Source organism: Oncorhynchus nerka, unplaced genomic scaffold (genome assembly GCF_034236695.1).
Source record: "Oncorhynchus nerka isolate Pitt River unplaced genomic scaffold, Oner_Uvic_2.0 unplaced_scaffold_915, whole genome shotgun sequence".
NCBI classification, from domain to species: domain Eukaryota; kingdom Metazoa; phylum Chordata; class Actinopteri; order Salmoniformes; family Salmonidae; genus Oncorhynchus; species Oncorhynchus nerka.
Genome location: NW_027040389.1, coordinates 197,905 through 205,404, shown reverse-complemented (window position 1 = coordinate 205,404; position 7,500 = coordinate 197,905). Strand labels below are relative to the sequence as shown.

Below are 7,500 nucleotides of genomic sequence, written 5' to 3'. Positions count from 1 at the left end.
ACTAACTAACTACTATCTAATCAATACATCATTATACAACTACTAACTAATCAATACATCATTATACTACAACTATTAACTAATCAATACATCATTATACTATACAACTACTAACTAATCAATACATCATTATACTACAACTATTAACTAACTACTATCTAATCAATACATCATTATACTACAACTACTAACTAATCAATACATCATTATACTACAACTATTAACTAATCAATACATCATTATACAACTATTAACTAATCAATACATCATTATACAACTATTAACTAATCAATACATCATTATACTACAACTATTAACTAATCAATACATCATTATACTATACAACTACTAACTAATCAATACATCATTATACTACAACTATTAACTAATCAATACATCATTATACAACTATTAACTAATCAATACATCATTATACTACAACTACTAACTAATCAATACATCATTATACTATACAACTACTAACTAATCAATACATCATTATACTACAACAACTACTAACTAACTACTATCTAATCAATACATCATTATACTACAACTACTAACTAATCAATACATCATTATACTACAACTACTAACTAATCAATACATCATTATACTACAACAACTACTAACTAACTACTATCTAATCAATACATCATTATACTACAACTACTAACTAATCAATACATCATTATACTACAACTACTAACTAATCAATACATCATTATACTACAACTACTAACTAATCAATACATCATTATACTACAACTATTAACTAATCAATACATCATTATACTACAACTACTAACTAATCAATACATCATTATACTACAACTATTAACTAATCAATACATCATTATACTACAACTACTAACTAATCAATACATCATTATACTACAGCTATTAACTAATCAATACATCATTATACTACAACTACTAACTAATCAATACATCATTATACAACTACTAACTAATCAATACATCATTATACAGCTACTAACTAATCAATACATCATTATACAGCTACTAACTAACCAATACATCATTATACTACAACTACTAACTAACTAGTATCTAATATATGAATTATTATATAATTAATAATAGTTGTGTTTTCATACATCAGATTCTGGCATTGAAGCCCAATTATCTATTTCCCCAGAGTCAGATGGACTTGTGGACCCCATGTTTATGTCTCTGTGTCCAGCATGAAGGAAGTTAGAAGTGGTTGAACTAACCAATGAGGGGCTGAATCTATAGATCATGAGGGGCTGAATCTAATGAGGGGCTGAATCTATAGGTCATGAGGGGCTGAATCTAATGAAGGGCTGAATCTATAGGTCATGAGGGGCTGAATCTAATGAAGGGCTGAATCTATAGGTCATGAGGGGCTGAATCTAATGAAGGGCTGAATCTATAGGTCATGAGGGGCTGAATAAGGTCCTTTATCTATTTCCCCAGAGTCAGATGGACTTGTGGACTAGTCTAGTAACCAATAAGGTCCTTTATCTATTTCCCCAGAGTCAGATGGACTTGTGGACTAGTCTAGTAACCAATAAGGTCCTTTATCTATTTCCCCAGAGTCAGATGGACTTGTGGACTAGTCTAGTAACCAATAAGGTCCTTTATCTATTTCCCCAGAGTCAGATGGACTTGTGGACTAGTCTAGTAACCAGTAAGGTCCTTTATCTACTTCCCCAGAGTCAGATGGACTTGTGGACTAGTCTAGTAACCAGTAAGGTCCTTTATCTACTTCCCCAGAGTCAGATGGACTTGTGGACTAGTCTAGTAACCAATAAGGTCCTTTATCTATTTCCCCAGAGTCAGATGGACTTGTGGACTAGTCTAGTAACCAGTAAGGTCCTTTATCTATTTCTCCAGAGTCAGATGGACTTGTGGACTAGTCTAGTAACCAATAAGGTCCTTTATCTATTTCCCCAGAGTCAGATGGACTTGTGGACTAGTCTAGTAACCAATAAGGTCCTTTATCTATTTCCCCAGAGTCAGATGGACTTGTGGACACAATGTTTATGTCTCTGTGTCCAGCATGAAGGACGTTAGAGGTAGTTTTTGCGAGCCAATGTTAACTAGCGTTAGCGCAATGACTGGTAGTCTACAGGTACAGTAGCAATGCTTAAATGCCAGAATCTCACAGTATCCCTTTAAGGTTATCAATATGAAAGGTGTTTCAACATGTTAATTAACATGAAGAGTGTTATAACTGGTTTATGAACATGAATAAGAGTGATCTAACTCTTATGAACATGAATAAGAGTGATATAACTCTTATGAACATGAATAAGAGTGATATAACTCTTATGAACATGAATAAGAGTGATATAACTCTTATGAACATGAATAAGAGTGATCTAACTCTTATGAACATGAATAAGAGTGATATAACTCTTATGAACATGAATAAGAGTGATATAACTCTTATGAACATGAATAAGAGTGATATAACTCTTATGAACATGAATAAGAGTTATGACAGGTTTCTAGGAGGTGTATTAGGGCCGCTCTGACCTTTCCGATGTCGTGTAGCGTGGCCATCTCTAGCAGCTGAGACAGAACGTCCAACGTAGAACGCAGGAACCCTCCGAACTTCTCGTTGGTGCTGTGGAGGTCCAACGTAACCTAGGAAACACAACAACAAACATCAACAAGTTGACAAGGACATAAAGAAAACAAGTGTAGTGAGTGAACACAACTGCCGTTCTATGAAGTATCAGAACTCATGGTGGTTATTTTACACTTCTACACATCCAGGTTGACTATTCTGATATTTCAGTGATTCAGAAAAGACCAACTCCAAGAGTCCAAGAGTTATAGTTGGTGTGTGTGTGTGTGTGAGAGAGACTGTGTGTGTGTGTGTGTGTACCTTATAGTTAGTGTGTGTGTGAGACTGTGTGTGTGCGTGCACCTTATAGTTGGTGTGTGTGTGTGTGAGTGTGTGTGCGTGCGTACCTTATAGTTGGTGTGTGTGTGTGTGCATACCTTATAGTTGGTGTGTGTGTGTGTGTGTGTGCGTACCTTATAGTTGGTGTGTGTGTGTGTGCATACCTTATAGTTGGTGTGTGTGTGTGTGTGTGTATCTTATAGTTGGTGTGTGTGTGCGTGTACCTTATAGTTGGTGTGTGTGTGCGTGTACCTTATAGTTGGTGTGTGTGTGTGTGTGTGTGTGTGTACCTTATAGTTGGTGTGCGTGTGTGTGTACCTTATAGTTGGTGTGTGTGTGCGTGTGTGTGTGTGTGCGCGTGTGTGTGTACCTTATAGTTGGTGTGTGTGTGCGTGTGTGTGTGTGTGTGTGTACCTTATAGTTGGTGTGTGTGTGTGTGTGTGTGTGCGTACCTTATAGTTGGTGTGCGTGTGTGTGTGTGTGTGTGTGTGTGTGTGTGCGTACCTTATAGTTGGTGTGCGTGTGTGTGTGTGTGTGTGCGTACCTTATAGTTGGTGTGCGTGTGTGTGTGTGTGTGTGTGTGCGTACCTTATAGTTGGTGTGTGTGTGTGTGTGCGTACCTTATAGTTGGTGTGTGTGTGTGTGTGCGTATCTTATAGTTGGTGTGTGTGTGCGTGTACCTTATAGTTGGTGTGTGTGTGCGTGTGTGTGTGTGTGCGCGTGTGTGTGTACCTTATAGTTGGTGTGTGTGTGCGTGTGTGTGTGTGCGTACCTTATAGTTGGTGTGTGTGTGCGTGTACCTTATAGTTGGTGTGTGTGTGCGTGTACCTTATAGTTGGTGTGTGTGTGTGTGTGTGTGTGTGTGTACCTTATAGTTGGTGTGCGTGTGTGTGTACCTTATAGTTGGTGTGTGTGTGCGTGTGTGTGTGTGTGCGCGTGTGTGTGTACCTTATAGTTGGTGTGTGTGTGCGTGTGTGTGTGTGCGTACCTTATAGTTGGTGTGTGTGTGTGTGCGTACCTTATAGTTGGTGTGTGTGTGTGCGTACCTTATAGTTGGTGTGCGTACCTTATAGTTGGTGTGCGTGTGTGTGTGTGTGCGTACCTTATAGTTGGTGTGTGTGTGTGTGTGCGTACCTTATAGTTGGTGTGTGTGTGTGTGTGTGTGCGTACCTTATAGTTGGTGTGTGTGTGTGTGTGTGTGCGTGCGTACCTTATAGTTGGTGTGTGTGTGTGTGTGTACCTTATAGTTGGTGTGTGTGTGTGTGTGTACCTTATAGTTGGTGTGTGTGTGTGTGTGTGTACCTTATAGTTGGTGTGTGTGTGTACCTTATAGTTGGTGTGTGTGTGTGTGTGTCTGTCTGTGCGTACCTTATAGTTGGTGTGTGTGTGTGTGTGTGTGTGTGTGTGTGTGTGTGTGTACCTTATAGTTGGTGTGTGTGTGTGTGAGTGTGTGTGCGTACCTTATAGTTGGTGTGTGTGTGTGTGTGTGTGCGTACCTTATAGTTGGTGTGTGTGCGTGCGTACCTTATAGTTGGTGTGTGTGTGTGAGTGTGCGTGCGTACCTTATAGTTGGTGTGTGTGTGTGTGTGTGTGTACCTTATAGTTGGTGTGTGTGTGTGTGAGTGTGTGTGCGTACCTTATAGTTGGTGTGTGTGTGTGTGTGTGTGCGTACCTTATAGTTGGTGTGTGTGTGTGTGAGTGTGTGTGCGTACCTTATAGTTGGTGTGTGTGCGTGCGTGCGTACCTTATAGTTGGTGTGTGTGTGTGTACCTTATAGTTGGTGTGTGTGCGTGTGTGTGTGTGTGCGTACCTTATAGTTGGTGTGTGTGCGTGCGTGCGTACCTTATAGTTGGTGTGTGTAGCTTTGAGGACGTCGTACAGTTTGAGGTAGGTGGGTAGATGATAGAAGCTCCCCAGGGTTGTGGACTTGTTGACGTTAGCCGTGGACCCCGAGCTGTCCGCTGGCCTGCCTGCTCACAAAAAGGTCATGAAGAGAGGGATCTTTGTGAACGGAAGCCCTGGGTTACCTTTCCTTCACACCTTTGACTGAAATCATTCATTAACGAAGGACTAAGAAACGGACTGAAGACTGGTCAGACTGATTAGACTGGTCAGACTGGTCAGACTGATCAGACTGGTCAGACTGGTCAGACTGATCAGACTGATTAGACTGGTCAGACTGGTCAGACTGATTAGACTGGTCAGACTGGTCAAACTGGTCAGACTGGTCAGCCTGGTCAGACTGATTAGACTGGTCAGCCTGGTCAAACTGGTCAGACTGGTCAGTCAGACTGGTCAGACTGGTCGGAGAGGTCAGACTGGTCGGAGAGGTCAGACTGGTCAGACTGATTAGACTGGTCGGAGAGGTCAGACTGGTCAGACTGGGTAGACTGGTCAGACTGGTCAGACTGATTAGACTGGTCGGAGAGGTCAGACTGGTCAGACTGGGTAGACTGGTCAGACTGATTAGACTGGTCAGACTGGGTAGACTGGTCAGACTGGTCAGACTGGGTAGACTGGTCAGACTGGTCAGACTGGTCAGACTGGTCAGACTGGTCGGAGAGGTCAGACTGGTCAGACTGGGTAGACTGGTCAGACTGATTAGACTGGTCAGACTGGGTAGACTGGGTAGACTGGGTAGACTGGTCAGACTGGTCAGACTGGTCAGACTGGTCAGACTGGGTAGACTGGTCAGACTGGTCAGACTGGTCAGACTGGTCAGACTGATTAGACTGGTCGGAGAGGTCAGACTGGTCAGACTGGGTAGACTGGTCAGACTGATTAGACTGGTCAGACTGGGTAGACTGGTCAGACTGGGTAGACTGGTCAGACTGGTCAGACTGGGTACGTATCCTTTGACTGAAGTGTTTACATGTTTCTACAGAACAGAAGGCGTCAGGAAGTGGACTACTGTACCAGTGTTGGTCTCGCTGCCTTTCTTAGGGCTCATGGGAATGGTGCTTGGCTCTGCTACCTCCTTGCCTTTCCTTCTGATGGGGCTGAGGGAGGGTCAGACTGGGTAGAGACGGCAGGGTGGCCTGGAGGGACAGAGAGGACAACACTGAGGGAGGGAGCGTGGCCTGGAGGACAGAGAGGACAACACTGAGGACGGCAGGGTGGCCTGGAGGGACAGAGAGGACAACACTGAGGGAGGGAGCGTTGGGCTAGGGACGGCAGGGTGGCCTGGAGGGACAGAGAGGACAACACTGAGGGAGGGAGCGTTGGCTAGGGACGGCAGGGTGGCCTGGAGGGACAGAGAGGACAACACTGAGGACGGCAGGGTGGCCTGGAGGGACAGAGAGGACAACACTGAGGGAGGGTGCGTTGGCTCTGGGACGGCAGGGTGGCCTGGAGGGACAGAGAGGACAACACTGAGGGAGGGAGCGTTGGCTAGGGACGGCAGGGTGGCCTGGAGGGACAGAGAGGACAACACTGAGGACGGCAGGGTGGCCTGGAGGGACAGAGAGGACAACACTGGGGGAGGGAGCGCTGACTAGGGACGGCAGGGTGGCCTGGAGGGGCAGAGAGGACAACACTGAGGGTGGGAGCGTTGGCTAGGGACGGCAGGGTGGCCTGGAGGGACAGAGAGGACAACACTGAGGGAGGGAGCGTTGGCTAGGGACGGCAGGGTGGCCTGGAGGGACAGAGAGGACAACACTGAGGGAGGGAGCGTTGGCTAGGGACGGCAGGGTGGCCTGGAGGGACAGAGAGGACAACACTGAGGGATCGAGCGTGGCCTGGAGGACAGAGAGGACAACACTGAGGGTGGGAGCGTTGGCTAGGGACGGCAGGGTGGCCTGGAGGGACAGAGAGGACAACACTGAGGGAGGGAGCGTTGGCTAGGGACGGCAGGGTGGCCTGGAGGGACAGAGAGGACAACACTGAGGGAGGGAGCGTTGGCTAGGGACGGCAGGGTGGCCTGGAGGGACAGAGAGGACAACACTGAGGGATCGAGCGTGGCCTGGAGGACAGAGAGGACAACACTGAGGGAGGGAGCGTTGGCTAGGGACGCAGGGTGGCCTGGAGGGACAGAGAGGACAACACTGAGGGAGGGAGCGTTGGCTAGGGACGGCAGGGTGGCCTGGAGGGACAGAGAGGACAATACTGAGAGTTGGCTAGGGACGGCAGGGTGGCAATACTGAGAGTTGGCTAGGGACGGCAGGGTGGCCTGGAGGGACCGCTTATCCCTTATCTCTGATTTACACATTGTTTAGACACACACACACCTTGACGGCGGGTCCGGGCGGCGTGTCGTCCAGCACGTGGGCACAGATGTTGAGTATCTTGAGGATGTGAGAGAAGAGTTGTTCCACCAGGACCACCAGGGGGCGCTCCCCCACCGCTGCCCAGGGCTCCTCTGTCTTACCGGGGACCGGCCCTCCCTCCTCCTCCCCAGCCCAGGGACTACACATACACTGTGGAGCCGTCGCTGAATGAGAAGAGCGTTGTACAGCTTGGTTTGATGTTGGGAATACGACAGCTGAATGTTGTCATTGTGGTATTTGATTAGGATCCCCATGATCTGTTTCTATAGCAGCAGCTACTCTACCTGGGGTTTATTAGGATCATTATCTGTTTCTATAGCAACAGCTACTCTTCCT

At 46.1% G+C, this 7,500-nt stretch overlaps 1 pseudogene; it reads right to left on the bottom strand.

Annotated features, from left to right (window-relative positions):
- LOC135570712 (huntingtin-like) overlaps nt 1-7,500 on the bottom strand; it is a 98,621-nt pseudogene that overhangs the window by 35,047 nt on the left and 56,074 nt on the right.